We start from the raw sequence: 18,103 nt of genomic DNA on the forward strand, positions 1-18,103 counted from the left end.
GTCATGTGAGGAGCAAACCTTTAAAGAGCCTTTATTTCTGTCCCATCATCTCAAATTATCTTGTTTACCCCTGAATTCTGAGCAGGTACCATTACTGCACTCAGTTGTCCACATCACTCTTTTGAAGGGAAAATTAATTCTGAATTACTGGCCCCAGAACTGCCTACTTCTTCACATCATCTGTCAGCAAAATAAGCAGACAAAAGCTGGCTAAGTGGATTTCTGTTAGCTGCCATTCAAAAGGAAAGGGACAGGTGTTGAATGAAGCTTCTTTTTCCAACTGCTAGTTAACAATACATATAGGAGAAGTTTAATTGCTTGCATCCACCTGCACCCTTGTCATTTCTTGGCTTTATTGATTTTAATGAAAATATTAAGTGCACTTCAGGAGCAGCAGCTAAGTGACATGTTGATTGAAATATACAGGAAAATGTATAATGGGAGCAGGCTATTACAGTTTTAATAGAATCGGAAAGAAGTAACCTCTAGAGCAGCATTTTATCTTGCTATTCTTATGCATATAGCAAGTTCTGAGATGAGTAATTGGAAGCTGAATAAATGTTTGGTTGTTGTTAAAGAAGCCTTTCACCTTAATAACCTAATTTTTGTTGAATAAAGTGACCCAGGATTTTAGGCATATTTTATTCCATTAGATACCCTTCAGGGTGCCACATAAATACAACAAAATATGTGTATGAACACTATCCACATCATGATAGCTCAGCATTGTAAACAATGACAGCTTTGTAGTGGAGAGACATCAACAGCAGCCCCTCTGTTTCAGTAAATGTCTGTGTGAATGGCTTGGAGTTTGCCTGAAGCTACATTCTCAGCTCTTATTTTTAGAGGACTTTGGACTTACCAGAGCAACCAATGTAAAAGCAACCACATCATCTTTTGTTCAGGAATACCATTCAATGAAAATTGCATTTTTAGTTCTTCGTATTCAGGTTTCTTCCTGATTATACTTGGTGTATCTAAAGCTGGCAAAGAGGTAAGATGCATTTATCCCTTTGACTGAAGAAAAATTCGATACCTTTTCCATAATAGAAAAGTGCCTTAAGGAACTTCTGTTATGCTAATGCATGTTTATCATGAAGGAAGCTGCTCAGTTTCTTCTCACCTCCAGTTCAATGAATCTTACATGTTTTGAAACCGCAAATCCCACACAGCTGCAAATCACAAACTAAACCATTTTACACATTTAAAAATCCATTTCTGACATTCTTCGTCACATTAATTACCACAATTTTCATACCTTTAGAATCTCTAGTCAGTAACCAGCGCCCCTTTTGCTCAGTGCTGCACAAGCACAGATCAGAAAATGCTACTACTTAAAAATGCTCACAATATAAGCGTACGACAAGACAGAGAAATTAGAAGAAGACAAAGAAACAGGTGTCATAACTGGCAAAGGTCAATGCATAAACTGTCTGCTTGTCTGTCAAGTTCTTTTGTAGGATTTGTGGAAAAGCACAGAGTTGGAGAAAGATCCTGAGATGTTTGTGGGCAAATCCTCCCCCAGATGAGGAATAGAATGCTGAAAAAAGGACTTTCCTAAATATTTAATAACGCAGGAATAACCATAATGAGCGCACTATCCTGTCTTTGTTGTTAATAAGGATGCCTATAAGAAAAGAGCAAATGCACAGTATTAACTTCCCGTGAATACTCTCTCAGACTCTGGGAAGGAATTTTCCAAGAGACATCCTGTCTGGCTATGCCTTGAGAAATTTTTTTCTTGAACTTACTTAATGACTAACTGAACACCTGCATATTTTGAACCCTCACAATGTTTCCACGACTTAGCTACTGGAAGTACCTCCTTGAGTTAACTCTGAGCATGCTGATAGCATTTATTTTGCCTCATTCTTGTGCTGGAAGAGACATTCCCTATTGGGCCTTTCCAGATTTCACAGTCATCTTCCATAGCTGAAGGGTCCTTATACAAAAACCACTTCTTGTATAACTTTGACTGTCTTTGTTACTTTTCGGTACCACTTTTCCATTTCTACCATACTTCTTTCAAAATGGGGAAGCTAGAACTATGGACAGCACTCAGAGTGACTAGCACAACAGAGATTTATAGAGAGGCATAAAGATATTTTTCATTTATTCTCTGCACATTTTCTTAATGACTGACACCTAGCATTCTAGTCACCCTTTCAATGACAACCAGGTATTGAGTTAACATTTTCAAAAACCAGCTTTTATAAATTCAAGACTTTTCTTCTCAGTACTAATAATCTAAATCCAAACATGTTTCATAGGATTTGGACTTTTTCTCCTGTACACATTACTTTACATTTATCTGCACTGAATTTTGTTTGCCATTTTACCCCATTACTCAGGCTTTCATCCAGCTCTTAGTAAGTAACCCTTATCCTCACCAGCCTGGAAAGCATGGTATCATTGCTGTCTTTTCCAGATCACTTGCAAATACACTGAGCAATACAGACTCCTGTGGCATTCCACTAGTGAGCTGCTTCCTACTTTTTTTTATTTCATTATGTATATACAGGAGAATATTTACTTTTATTCCAAGAGTACCTCACTTTCTTTATCAGGCACCAGTGAGGCATTTTATAAAATATCTTTTGGATACCAATTGATATATCTTGTCCCTGTGCTCAATGCGTCTTTTAAAGAGATTGCAATAAATTAGTGAGATGTTATTTCCTTGTACAGAAGCCACATTGACGCTTCTTCTATACATCATATTTATTCACATAGCTTTTAATTATTCTTTAGAATAATTGTTATTGGTCTGTCTGATATGCACATCAGGCTTCCCAGTGTGTAATTCCCAAGATCTTCCCTATGACTTCTCTAAAAAATTTTTATCATGCTGGTCACCGTCTATTCCTATGGCATCGACACAGCTTTAAATGAGATCACACGTTGCAGTTAGTAGCTTGGCTATTTCATCCTTGAGTTTCTCTTGAGTGAATACCATCTGTTCCTGGTGATTTGTTATTGTTCATTACAAGCAAGTGGGATGTGCAGGTTGGACTGAACATCTCAATAGTGACGATGATAGAAAGGGAATAGGTTAGTGTATTGGGTTTGCAAGGCAAGAGAGGGGGCAACAGGAGTGGCATCTGCGAGAAGATGCCAGAAGCGTCACCTATGTATGACAGAGCCAATGCCAGCCAGCTTCAAGAGAGACCCACTCCTGGCCAAGGCTGAGCCTATCAGCAATGGTGGTAGCACCTCTGGGATAACAGAGTTAAGAAGGGGGAAAAAAACCTGCTGCGGCAACTGCAGCCAGAAGAGAGGAGTGAGAATATGAGAGAGGAACAGCCCTGCAGACACCAAGGCCAGTGAATAAGGAGGGGAAGGAGGTGCTCCAGGTGCCAGAGCAGAGATTCCCTTGCAGCCCATGGAGAAGACCATGGTGAGGGATGCTGTTCCCCTGTAGCCCATGGAGGTTGACAGTGGAGCAAATATCCGCCTGCAGCCCGTGGAGGACCCCATGCTGGAGCCAGTGAAGGCACCTGAAAGAGACTGTGACCCCATGGGAAGCCTGCGCTGGAGAAGACTCCTGGCAGGACTTGTGATCTGATGGGGACCCATGCTGGAGCAGTCTGGTCCTGAAGGACTGCACCCTACGGAAGGGACTCATGCTGGAGCAGTTTGTGAAGAATTGCAGCCCATGGGAAGGACTCACATTGCAGAAATTGGTGGAGGACTGTGGGATCTCCTGTGGGAGGGACGCCACACTGGAGCAGGGGAAGAGTGTGAGGAGTCCTCCCCCTGAGGAGGAAGGAGCAGCAGAGACAACGTGTGATGAACTGACCACAACCCCCGTTCCCTGTCCCCCTGCGCTGCTGGTGGGGAGGAGGGAGAGAAATTGGGACTGACGTTGAGGCTGGGAAGAAGGAAGGGGTTGGAGGACGTGTTTTAAGATTTGGTTTTATTTCTCATTACTTGACTCTGATTTTATTGGTAAAAAATTAAATTAATTTTCCCGAGTTGAGTCTGTTTTGCCCATGATGGTAATTGGTGAGTGATCTCTCCCTACCCTTATCTTGACCTACAAGCCTTTCATTATATTTTCACCTCCCTGTCCAGCTGAGGAGGGCAGCGATAGCATGGCTTTCGTGGGTGTCTGGTGTCCAGCCAGGGTCAACCCACCACAGCTGGGAGTAATGGAAATATCTTAAAAGTAAAGAGAGGCAGTTTATGTTTGACATAAAAGGCACTAGAAAGGGATTCAATGAGAGGGATATGGTTGAAGAGGTGGTTTCAGAGAATGATCTTTACAGAAAAGAACTTCGAATAGATCTGACTGGGTAAAATTTGCCAATGGTACATAAAAGGACACAGAAAAATAAAGATGAAGTCTTAACAGAACCTGGGCAATGAATTGCAAAAGTGTACTGAAAAGACTGTGTTTATAAAAGCTGCGGGGAAAAATTCTGCTTATGAGAGCTTGATTGACCAAACTAATTTGTGAGAGTTTGCATGTCAGAACCTGACCCATAGGGAGAACTGGATAGCCAAAAGGGTACTGCCTTGGTATTGAAGTCGGTCTGCCATTTGCTGAGATTGACAGAAAAAGGGAAGGTCGTAAAAGAATAGGGACGGAGGCACAATAGCTTGAAATGAAGGAGGGCTGTCTGCATACAGAGTCATACAGAATAAAGAAAACACGTGACTGAACATGGGTGGGATCTCCAGGGAGTCCTAAAGAAAAGTTAATTGTAAGTAATGGACATTGCATTTAGTAGTGCTGGCGTTGTGCTTTATTTGTCAAGTAAAGTACTGTTATACTTAGAAATGCTTTGCGCAGGCAGTTTGCTCATGTCAGTCATAAGTCTTTTGAAAAGCTGGATGACAAAAGACGAGCTTCACCCACTTCATATGGTTCTGGGTAAGTGTGAATTTAAGCTATGTAAGAAAACTGGGAAACAGGCCTAGGACAGCTGTACTGTATATTCCAGTTGTTGAAAGGGGCAAAGGATAACAGAACTTCAACTCAGAAAAAAGTACTGAGTATATAAGAAAGTATCTGACTATGCTTTGAAATAGAAATTACTCCTGATATCCTTTGGGTGAGTGGTCATTAATATGTACTCAGCCAGATTCTGACTAAAAATATCATCTTCATTTTCTGCTCTTTAAATAGACTTGATAAGAAAATGCTTCATCTCATTTCACAAGTAACTATGCTTTAGTATAGAAAAAAATATTTTACAAACTTGTTAGACATTGTTATTTATACTCAGTTACCTCTCACTCATGATAAAAATCCAACTATGTGGACATGGGAAAGAAGAGGACTTCAAAAGCCATACAACAGTAAATAAGGCTATCAGGAAATGCAATGTGAACAAACGGGAAGAGCTGCCATGATTGTTCCATGCAAAACCCACACTTGAATAAGAAAGTATGGGAAAAGTTGAGAGGAAATATGGGCGTACATAAGATAATTCCTGAAAAATGACATGAAATAAATATTCTCTTTTCTATACACACCAATTGGTGGAAACATTCAAACACATACACCGGACCTTTTCACATAGTCAGTGGAGGGAGAATCAGTGGAGGGAGAATGAAGAATTTGTTTGCATGCAACTAAACCTCTTTGGAATACTGTGTGCTCTTAACTTGCTTTCCACACCTAGATTCTTCTCCCCACATAGGCAAGTCTCATGTAAGTCAACGCTTTAAAGCAGTACGAAGCCCTAAATCTATTCATCATATAATTTCCTAAACATAATTTTCACTTATGACATTGTCAGCATATTACAGGTGTTCACATCATCAGATTCTAGCTGGGTGTCCTGACAACATTAAACAGAAAAGGAAGCACATCTGAAAGATAGAGAGATGTTTTTACTAATGAAATTACTACTTCTTTTGTGTGTGGAGGCTACTGTATTTGAAATAATAATGTGAGAAAGAGGGTATTTTATTTAGAATAATAGTAGCTGAATTTATAACAAGCATGATGGCTTTGGAGATAGGCAGATTACTAATTTTGAAAAGAATATTCATTTGATAAATCTTGAAACAAAATCCAGTCTATTATGTATACTAAAGACATTCAAGTTTGGATATGATTCTGAATAATTTTTTTGTCAGTATTCAGACTTTTGGATTGATTTTTCTTCAATAGTACTGGTGGAATCAGCTTTTCCTTTTTCATCTTCCCTTTTGCAAATGTTACTTTTTCAAGTGACATTTAATTCAGATGGTCAAAAAGTTTTTGCTTGCCTATTACCAAATGAAGTCATAACGTGTGTCTTAAAAAGACAAGAGGCAGCTACTAAGGATAAAAACATGCAATAATATAAATTATTTAGAAATATTTAAAAGGATAAATATTTCTGGCATTCTAATCGTAATGGAAGGCAAATGCTTCATCTTGTATTTAATAGCGAGTATAACATTATGGGCTGTATTGTTTTTGCCTTTTAGTGACTTTGTTAGCACTCAAGGACTGTGGTAGTTAGGTGAGATGCAACAAACAAACAAACAAACAAGTTAAGTTTTTAAAATTCTGAAGTTTTGTTATTATTTTTCTTGGCAGTACAGCTGAGAAGACTATATCTGACTCTGTATATTCTAGTCATCAATGACTATTCAAAAAAGAGCAGATTCTCAGCTCCCAGTATGGTGTATTGGTGCAGTGTCCTCAAAAATGAACTACTCCTTACAAGCTTAGAATTGTCATTTTGCAAGTTCAGACCATTGTCTTAGTGTATTTCACCGGGCATTTCTTATACACTGAAGTTAAATCAGTTCTCGCAACAAATGCTTAAATATTTGATCAAGATTTGGAGGACTTATTTTCATGCACATTTTTTCTTTTTCTTGCTGTTACTTGAATTTTGTTTTTAATCTGGGAATAATTTTACCTATTAGGAAAGTCCAAGGTAATAATTTTGACTCAAATAGTCTCATGTAAACCTCATAATATTTTTAGCTCCCTCAATGTTACTCTTTTGTTAAATTCAGGACAACTAATGGTTTAGCCAGAATGAGAGGTATAGGAGATTTGCTGTTCATTTCGACTGATGATTGACATTTTGAAAACACTAGGGGAGATGAAGTAGAGTCCTTTATTTCTAGTTTCTTGTGGAAATGTGTAGGGACATCCATGGTGTGAACCTTAAACTTTACTCACCCCCCGATTAGCATAGATGATCTGCTCCAGCAATGGGATAATAAGATGCCTCTAATTATCCAGGGTATGATGCTGCAGTCAGCGTCTAATTCCCAAAACTCAGCCACAAGCCATCAAAAGATTTACTGTGGACAACACACTTTCCTATGAGCCTAGGAGAGTTTATTGGTTTGGATGTTATAGGATAAGAAATATCAAAAGTAAAATCTTGAAACAGCCTGTATTCTCAGCAAATAAAAATTGAACTTTTAGTTCATTAAATTTTGGCAGGATATTATTTAAGCTTATGTGAAATGCCTTCTGTAAATCTCTATATAAACACAAGGCATGTCAGTATTTTGATTTATACCTATATCTCACTTGGAAAAAATCCCACTGCTGACTGTGCCCCCAAATTTAAGCACACTGTGTATAAATATGAAGAAGATCAATGAATATCTCCAAATTCTGTAGATTGCATTATCACCTCTAACTATTTCTATGTGTTCTTTACCTCCTAAACACAGAATAGAAACTGGTATTTAGCCAGTTTTAATTCCATGTGATTTTTTCCACTAATGAACTTATTTACAGAAATCTTTGGAAAGTAGAAAAACGGGCTTTAAACAGTTGCTTATAAATCTCATGGCTCACACAGCTGCATTGAATTGTCAGATTTTTCAGTAAAATGATAGCATATAGTAATTATACTCAACCTCTCTATTGTAAAAGCTGCTCTGGAGACAAAAAAAAAAAATATCTGGTTTTTAGCCCTGAAAAGCAAAGAATTATCAGCTTTATCTGCCATCCTAGCTGCTTGTTCGCAAAGATTTGACATATATATTTTACAGTTAAGTATGCATGAAAAAGATGGGATTTTTTGTCTATTTAATGACTCTTATCCTGTCTAATATTAATTAGTAATAAGATATGATTCTATCAGACATCTGGTGTCTAATCTACTGTGCCTTAATCATGCAAAAATATATCTGTGTGCAAAAATTGTGACACTATTAAATATCATGAGTTAACAATTAACACACTGCAAATGATTTTGTTCTTTTCAATGAGTAACATTAGAGAAGGAGAAGTTACTCTTAGCAAATACCTCTTTACTAGCTCCAGAGATCAGCTACAACAAGCAAAGCACTTTCATATGGAAAAAAAAAAACCAAAAAACCACCAACCCTTGAAGTGTCCGATGAATATTTCATAGCACTTGCGACTTGCAGAGTGTTCTAACATGTCTCTTTGTACTCTAGTCAGCACAGGGTTAGAGAACGTCATCTTTACTCATATCAGTAAACATCAGTCACATACAAAAGACTACATTTGAAATTGAAATGTAGGCTACGCTTCAACCCTATAAATTCTCTTTACCTTTTGGAAAAACAGCAGGGACTTTCAGGGACCAACTTTACAAAATCTGAAATGTCTGTCATTTTTAGGATAAAAAGGCAACCATTTGAAGAAGGTTTTTTTCTCTTCTTATAATTTACTTCCATTATAAATTAAATAAAATATTATTTATTGGACTGTACCCAGTCTCTCTTGGCATTTTGTAATTTGTCTTCCTTTCCAGACTGCCTCTTCAATGTGTGACCCATATATTAAAACTATCTTAAATTGGAGTAAAGTTAATATATCACTAATTTAAAGAAAAGTAATAATAATAATAATAATAATAATAATGATAATGTCTTTTAAGGAAAAAATATAAAACCAGGGAGTTTTAATGGAAGCTTAGGAAATAGAAGGTATAGAAATGCACAATTAATGAAAGATGTAAGCCTTAACCTTATACTCCAGTCAAGGATTGTATGATAGTAGTAATACAAAGTAGCATTTGTAGCTTCAGGTTAGATTAAAGTTTTTTTAAAAGACAAATAAGATTTTAAAAAATCTATGGGTGAGTAAAAACTAATTTTAAAGAATACAGAATTAGGAAAAGTTCTTCCATATGAATTTTGAGCAAGAAATTTACTAATTTTGAAATAGGCCTGCACAGGGGCAGTGCAGCAGATCATGCTTAAAAATGAATAGGATCACAGAATACAAGGACATATCAAACATAATTTGATCTCCTCTTCATTAGAAGCCACCACGTTTCATTCAAGTGTTTCTTTTCTAAAGCAAGTACCTTGACTGTGATTAATGAGTGACTTGTAGACTGCCTCGTCCTCAGCGCTGCCTGGCATCTGTGAGTGGGAGGGATGTTTACTTTCTCACAAAGGAAAAAACCAGAACTACTCAGACACTACGCTGTGAATTTCTGAAGTTATGATGGAAGAGCTATGATGGAGATTCGGCTGTTTTGTTGACAGGTAGACACAAGCTTGGATTTTATTTGCAGTTAATTTGTTTTTAATATTGTTTACATGTGAAGATGAAACCTGTCCAACAAATACTGCTAACATCAGCTAATGAAATAAGAAAAATTCTTCAAGTAGTTTAGTATTCAATTCTGCCAAACAGATGAATTTTTAAACCTCATTGTATTGAATGAAACACAGCCATGCTGTGATTTTAGTTATGGAGAAATGCCGTTGGAAATCAATAAAACAGCATGTTTCCCCCAACACAACAGCTTTCTAGTCAATAAAAGTATCAAGTTATGTGATGTAAAAATGTGGTATTTAGGTAGATTTCTTGAGAATGAAATGCTAGGCTTTTTCAGACAGAGTTTATGGATAGTGTTTTCCCAACTTCCCAATATCACTATTAATTTCATAATGCTTAAACAAAGTTCTGGATCAAGATTACGGATGTGTCAGGCCCAAACCCATCTTTTCCCCAGCAGTTCCTGGTGACAAACCTTTATATAGCACTACCTGTTCTTGAGAAGATTCAGAGAGCTGGAAATTTAGCTTTCTTTACCATTACACAAAAACTGTGGGTTCTGAATATGAGTTACATGCTTTCTTACAAAAAAAAAAAAAAAAAAGAAATTCTGCCGTGTTACAATTAATATATGTATCTGACTTTGAAACAAAGATTCTGTTTCCCAACTATTTTTGAGGCTTTGAAATGTGAAATCATTTCCCATCAGAAAGAAGAATATATATTGATAGTCCTCAGAGGATCAGCCAGCCTGTAAATAGGAGGTAAATACCATTGCAGAGCTGGACAGCCTGAATAGCATGTTTCTTTCTTGAGTCCTTAATGTGTGGCAACACTGAGCATCCCGCATGCTTGACTACGCTTGTTTATGTATATGCATTGCAAGACAGCACCTCAGCTGGGAAGCAAAGGGAAGAAAAACACTCAAGTTGATTAGCATTTGCCAATTAAATGAGAATTATATTGGCTTGGGTAATGCCACCCTTGAATGTCACTGACCATATTGGTGCTGATTGGTGCCATAAAAAATAGGCAACTTGTAAATAGTGTCCTCCAGTAAGCTATAATGATTCTTCCCGTGCTTGTCCCTCACAGAGAGAGAAAGCCGGGGGAAACAAGGACCTTTTTTGTTGTGCGTTGCAGTCAGTCGCAGTCCTGGCTGTCCTGTTACTGCTGTGGGAAGGAAGGCTCCTTCCCTCACCCCGCTCTGACACAATGCTCTCTTGAGAAAACGCTGCTTCAGTGTGGGTCTGAGATTTTATATATTATGTGTGTGTACATGTGCCCCCTTACATGTATGTATATTTACATTCATATACACCCACTGTATATGCTTACACACCACGTTATACATATGTGCATCCTCTAACTATATATTAATAACAGAGCGTGTAAATCATAAATGAGACAACAGCTGACACGCAGTGACAATGGTGAACGATCTATGCCATTAAAAAGCGTAAGTCTGAGCCTTTTGGAAAATACTGGCCAGGGAAAGTAGCACATAGATTGTGCTATTCCCAGTCCTGCAGGGAAAATATGAAGGAAAGAAGTGACCTTGCACATATTGCTTCTGCCTGAGAAACTCTAAGTGTGTGCGGGAAGAACTGAAGGGAAGAAAATAAAATATAGGTTATCTGTATGTAGCTACAGTAAGACCAGCTGGATCAATAAAGTGGGTCCCAATCATCATTAGCTGGGTCTAGAAAGAGGGCTTTAAAAGACAAGGTTGCATTAAGAAGAAATGTGTGCTTCCTTTTAACGGGGATGGATTGCAAGGATGCTTTCATTTTTGTTTTTTGTGCCTTCTCAGAGCATCTCCTCCTCACAGAGGAGGGTGGCTCTTCCCCACACTCAGAGCTGTGCTCAGCCCCACCTCTCACAAGCAACTGGATCTTCAAAGCTCATGCTTCTTTGGAAAGTTACAACAACATCTACAATGCCTGTGGAACTTCCACAGCAAAGAGGTCATTGCACCGACCTTAACCCCCATGATATCCTTCTGGCTATAAAATCATTAAGCACCTTTGACACCACAGAAGCACAGAGCCTCAAGGTATAATTATTTGTATTGAATGTAATGAGCCCAGCAGAGGTGGGACTCAGGGAATAGAATGTTATTATCACGGGATGTAAAGCACACATTTTAACAAGATGATACCTGATAATTTAGGAAGTGTGGATAGTGTACTAGACAACTGAGGTGTCTCTCAGACTTCAGCTGGGGCAGTGCTCTTTCCCAGAGGTGCTCCAGCAGACTGGTACACCTTGTGAGTTTTCTGAACATCTTGCTGTTTTCTGAACAGCTTTGCACTGAGGCTAGTGACGATGTCAGAGCCAGCCCTGTGGGAGTTCAAGGTCTACTTTAGAGCTCATTTTTGAGACTTATGTGAGTAGCTGGTTTGCTTAGCCTTTTTTCCCCCAAAACTGACTCCATTGCTCTCCCTTACACAAACAACAGAAAGAAAGAAAAATCACTCAGGAAGTGAAAACAGTAGGTACAGAACAAATGTGTGTGACGTTCCCCATCAAAAGGCTCACTGAAGGAGTTACAGATAGCATTTAGTGTTCATCTTGTAATACTTCAGATAGCTGAGTGTATTGGCTATTAGTGCTTAGCATGTTAGGGTACTACTTTGCTTTTCCAAAAGCTGTTCTTTCCGTCCATGCTCAAATATAATCCTTCTAACAATTCTGGAAAGATAATAATCCCAGAATCTTTTTTCCTAAATTTGAGTTTGCTTGGAGTATTTCTTGCTGAAACAGCAAGGTATAATATTTCTGGCACATATATTGTTTCTGGTAACAGATCATATAGTCTTCTCAGTTATACATAGGTGACTTCATTGCCTTTACTGCACAGAAAGAGCGCACAGAAGTAACTGGGGAAATAATTGTCTGCATTGTGGAATCCTCATGAGCAGTTCTGCTGATGACATGCCAGACCCACTACATTTATGCTCTCTCTCCCAGAAATAAATGGACTTTATCATAATAACAGAAGTAAAAATGTATTCAGAGCAGAAATGAAAGAAGCCATTATGAGTTTAAATTTCTATATGCAGGAACAAATGTAGATCAGAAAGGAGCTGAGGAAAGTTTTTTTCAGAGCAGAAGAACGTATTAGGAAGGCTTGCACTGTGATATTCAATGATATGTGAGATCTAGGTCTCTTTAGCAATTCCTGTGTCAGCCTTCTCTGGTCTGCTTGTTAAATCCACCGTCTTACATGTGTGTCAGAACTTGTGAGAAATCAAAACAGACCCTGCTACTCAGTTTAAAAAGTATCAGGTGTATTTTAAGGAAGATGGTAAGTCTTCAGAGATTGTCAGATAAGACAATGGGAACTAATAAGAAAGATGTTCCTTTGATAGCACTGTCAGACAGGAAGAACACAAATGTTTAAACCTCTACATTTGGGTACTGATTACTCACTTTTGTTGTCTCTGCCTAGAAGCCAAAACCAAACAAACTCAATTTTATGTGCTGTTATGGTGCAACATTATTTTGAGTGACTTTTGTTCTTACATGCTTGGGCCATAACTTCTGCACTTCTGTGGCTAAATAGGCTGTGGTGGATGATCCTGCGATTTGGTCTTGGCAGAGATTATAGCCCACAGGAAGGGCTGAATGCATGAAGCACTTGTGGAGAGCATGTCTTAATATTTTCGCCAGCTAATCTAATTATTGTAGTGTTGGCTAGGTGACTCATAAGGGATAATTCCAACAGAAGCTGTCTTAATCACCTAGTTTTGACTTGTTTGACAGTTTTCTACTTCCCTGAACAGGCTCTTCTCATCACCTTCAGACTCTAGTTTGAGATAACATTCACTGATGGCCAGTATTTAAAATTTCAGATATATCTCAACGCTTTCTACCATTGCACAAACACTTTCTAGTATTATCCCGACACTTCATTGCATCTGTCCTAAAATTCTTTTTAGTTTTCTCATGACGGCATTCTGTGAGTATGATTCAAAGAAACATCCAATTTTTTTCAGCTGATACAGCTAACAGAAACTTTTCTAATTAATTCCAGCATGCATCACTTTGTACAACCATACTACAAAGTATGGTTGATGTTACTCCTGTATTCAGGATGACTTAAAAGCGAGTGTTTTGGGCAAACTAACACCCAGTCATCTCCCATACTGATGAAATCTTCCAGTACTTTGTCACCCACAAAAGTCATTTGAGGTGTCCTCTCTCTACTGAAGTTATTATTGAAGCTAATTTTGGTTCCAGAGCAAGTAACAACTCTAGTCAACTCTCTCTAATCAAATAATTCTTCATCAAATAAGAATATGAGGTTAATTAAGACGATGTCTTAAACCATAGGAGGTTGTATTCTTATTCTGTATTACAATTCATCTCATTACCATTAATTTTTTTCTCTCTTCCCCCCCCCCCCCCAAACCATTGATGTTGCATTAGCTGGTTATGTCAGTGCAACAGACATGTCTGCTATCCACTTTCTCCCCAGTTTATTAACGCAAATGTTATGTTAACACATGGTACAGTCATACAAAACACCACCCTTCCCCCTTCTCCTAATAATATCCTTCCCTGTGTTAAATCTTCAATATGCAGCAGTGAGACATCCCTTTAGAGACCACTTTTGCCTATGCACACCTGAAGATGGGTTTGTGCACCAATACCAGGTCTTTTTTTTTACTTTCTTTCCAACTACAACAGTTAATGTCAAATATGATTACCTGCAATTCTTGCTAGGTGTACTGGTTTTGGCTGGGATACAGTTTATTTTTCTTCATAGTAGCTGTATGGGGCTGTGTTTTGGATTTGTGCTGAAAACAGTGTTGATAACACATGGATGTTTTAGCTATTGTTGAGCAGTGCTTACACAGCATCCAAGCCTTTGCTGCTTCTCACACCCCCCCACCAGTGAGGAGGCTGGGGGTGCACAAGGAGTTGGGAGGGGACACAGCTGGGACAGCTGACCCCAACTGACCACAGGGATATTCTATACCATATGATGTCATGTTCAGCATATGAAGCTGGGGGAAGAAGAAGGAAAGGGGGGGCGATGTTCAGAATGATGGTGTTTATCTTCTGTGGTGGGTTGACCCTGGCTGGAGGCCAGGTGCCCACCAGAGCCGCTCTCTCACTCCCCTCATTCACTAAACAGGGGAGAAAAGGCATAACGAAATGCTTGTAGGTCGAGATAAGGACAGGGAGAGATCACTCACTAATTATCGTCATGAGCAAAACAGACCAAACTTAGAGAGGGAATTAATCTAATTTATTACTAGGCAAAACAGAGTAGAGGAATGAGAAAATAAATTCAACTCTTAAAACACTTCCCCCCACCCCTCCCATCTTCCCGGGCTCAACTTCACTCCCGGCTTCAACCTTCTCCCCCCTCAGCGGCACAGGGGGACGGGGAGTGGGGGTTACGGTCAGTTCATCTCACGGTGTTTCTGCCGCTTCTTCATCCTCGGGGGGAGGACTCCTCTCATCGTTCCCCTGCTCCAGCATGGAGTCCCTCTCACGGGGTGCAGACCTTCAGGAGCAAACTGCTTCAGCGTGGGGTCCCCCACGGGGTCACAAGTCCTGCCAGCAAACCTGCCCTGGCGTGGGCTCCCCTCTTCATGGGTCCACCGGTCCGGCCAGGAACTTGCTCCAGTGTGGGCTTCCCACGGGCCGCAGCCTCCTTCAGGTGCCTCCACCTGCTCTGGCGTGGGGTCCTCCATGGGCTGCAGGTGGAATCTCTATACCCCCTCATCCTTCCTCCATGGGCTGCAGGGGGACAGCCTGCCTCACCATGGTCTTCACCACGGGCTGCAGGGGGATCTCTGCTCCGGCACCTGGAGCACCTCCTCCCCCTCCATCTGCACTGACCTTGGTGTCTGCAGAGTTTCTTACATCTCCTCACTCCTCTCTCCGGCTGCAAAAGCTCTCCCTCTCTAAGTGTTTTTCTTCTTCTTAAATATGTTATCACAGAGGCGCTGATTGGCTTGGCCTTGGCCAGCAGCGGGCCCATCTTAGAGCCGGCTGGCATTGGCTCTATCAGACACAGAGGGAGCTTCTAGCAGCTTCTCACAGAAGCCACCCCTGTAGCCCCCCGCTACCAAAACCCTGCCACGCAAACCCAACACATCTTCCCAAGTCACCGTTATGCATGACAGAGCCCTGCTGCCCTGGGGATGGCTGAACACCTGCCTGCCCGTGGGAAGTGGGGAATGAATTCCTTGTCTTGCTTTGCTTGTGCGTGCGGCTTTTGCTTTACCTATTAAACTGTCTTCATCTCAACCCAGGAGTTTTCTCACCCTTTCTCTTACCCTTCTGATTCTCCCCCCATCCCACTGCAGGGGGAGTTAGCAAGCAGCTGTGTGGTTCTTAGTTGCTGGCTGGGGTTAAACCACAACACCAGGCTTTGTCCAAAACCTGTGGTGACCATATTTTAGAAGAGATAAATGACCTCAAACCAGGGAGAAGGAGATATTTCAGATAACAGAAACCTTACCAGCAACAAACTGTTTTTAATTATGAGTGCTTTTTTCCTACTCTTAATCATTGCTGCAAAGTTTTATAGTACTGAATAGTACAGTACCTTACATTAGAGTACATTACTGTACTACAGGCTGTTTTATGTTATCATGCAGGTTCAGTGGTGAGGACACAGAGTCCCATGGTAAGACCTGCATGCAACAGAGCCCGCAGTGTGTCTGCTGGGGAGTCAGGGCAAGCAGGCAGGGATTCCTTGAGGCACAGCAGTAGCATTGATGGCTCCAATGCAGAGGCTGTACAAATGAATATTTGAACTCCAGAGGATTATCTCCCACTGAAATTGAATATAAGGGGTTAAGAGCCTTCCCACCTCTCTCAAGCTCTGTAAAATCAGCCTTTAATTTGAGAACTTGCCGTTCCATCCTTTATTCTTTAACACACTCCTATTTTTAATCCTTTACCACGTGATGCAGCTTATTGTCCAGCAGCCACTTAACAAGATTGTTGAACTCCTTTCATATGTGGTCTGCGCTGGATGATGTAGCTCACATTTCTTTAGAAGTAAAGAAAAAAAAAGAAACCTTGAGTGATTCACAATGACCTGAGGTCCCTGTGTATACTATAAATACTAGCAAGGGCAAGTCTCATCATTGTATAAAACTGGAATAAAGTTCTTCCCAGTAGATTGCAGGAGGCTGAAAGAAACCAGAATGCATTAGGCTTGACATTACAAGGGCTAGGCAAGATATTACTTCAAGTTGTCTAGGACTGGTGTCTCTCAACTGGAGAGCTGCCCTTGTATTGCATTTCCTGTTCCCTGCTGTCATTTGCTGTGTGCATATGATTGGGAAACAAAAAACACTGTTTAAGCACATTACACTATATTTGTCCAATGTACTGTATCCTGTCAATAGTTTTAGTATAAATACATTCACATTAAGTATTTTTATTGTGGACATTGATGTAGACCATAGTTATATGGAGAAGCATGCCAGAATGTGGATAAAAACTTTCCCTGTTATTCTCTATCCATAGAACATTGCAGAAAGGAGAAAGAAATATATACATGTATGTGTGCACTTATACCATTTTAGGCTTGTGTGGCAAGGTTTTGGTAGCAGGGGGGCTACCAGGACAGCATCTGTGAGAAGCTGCATAGAAGCTTCCCCCATGTCCGACAGAGCCAATGCCAGCCGGCTCCAAGATGGACCTGTCACTGGCCAAGCCCAAGCCCATCAGCGATGATGGTAGCACCTCTGGAATAACATGGTTAAGAAGGAAAAAAAACCCAAAAACTAACAGCAGTTTTTGAAGCGAGACAGAGGAGTAAGAAGATGTGAGAAACTCTGCATACACCAAGGTCAGTGAAGAAGGAGGGGGACGAGGTGCTCCAAGCACTGGAGGTGAAGACCATGGTGAGGCAGGCTGTCCCCCTGCAGCCCATGGAGGATGATGGGGAGCAGATATCCACCTGCACCCTGTGGAGGACTCTATGCCGGAGCCAGTGGAGGCACCTGAAGGAGTGCTTCCCATGGGAAGCCCATGCTGCAGGAGGCTCCTGGCAGGACCTGTGGCCTGTGGAGAGAGTGTGGCCACGCTGGAGGAGGTTTGCTGGCAGGACTTGTGACCCTGTGGGGGACCCATGCTGGAGCAGTCTGGTCCTGAAGGTCTGCACCTCGTGGAAGGGACCAACGCTGGAGCAGTTTGTGAACTGCAGCCCGTGGTAAGGACTCACATTGCAGAAGTCGGTGGAGGACTGTCTCCTGTGGGAGGGACCCCACACTGGAAGAGTGTGAGGAGTCCTCCCCCTGAGGAGGAAGGAGCAGCAGAGACAACGTGTGATGAACTGACCACAACCCCCATTCCCCATCCCCCTGTGCTGCTGGGGGGACAGGTAGAGAAATGGGGAGTGAAGTTGAGCTCAGGAAGAAGGGAGGGGTGGGGGAAGGTGTTTTAAGATTTGGTTTTATTTCTCTTTACTCTGTTTTGCTTGTTAATAAATTAGATGATTTTTTTCTAAGTTGAGTCTGTTTTGCCTGTGACGGTAATTGGTGAGTGATCTCTCCCTGCCCTTATCTTGACCCACGAGCCTTGCGTTATATTTTCACCTCCCTGCCCAGCTGAGGAGGGCAGTGATAGAGCGGCTTTGGTGGGCACCTGGCCTCCAGCTGGGGTCAACCC

The sequence above is a fragment of the Grus americana genome, chromosome Z, assembly GCF_028858705.1.
Source record: "Grus americana isolate bGruAme1 chromosome Z, bGruAme1.mat, whole genome shotgun sequence".
Taxonomy (NCBI): Eukaryota; Metazoa; Chordata; class Aves; order Gruiformes; family Gruidae; genus Grus; species Grus americana.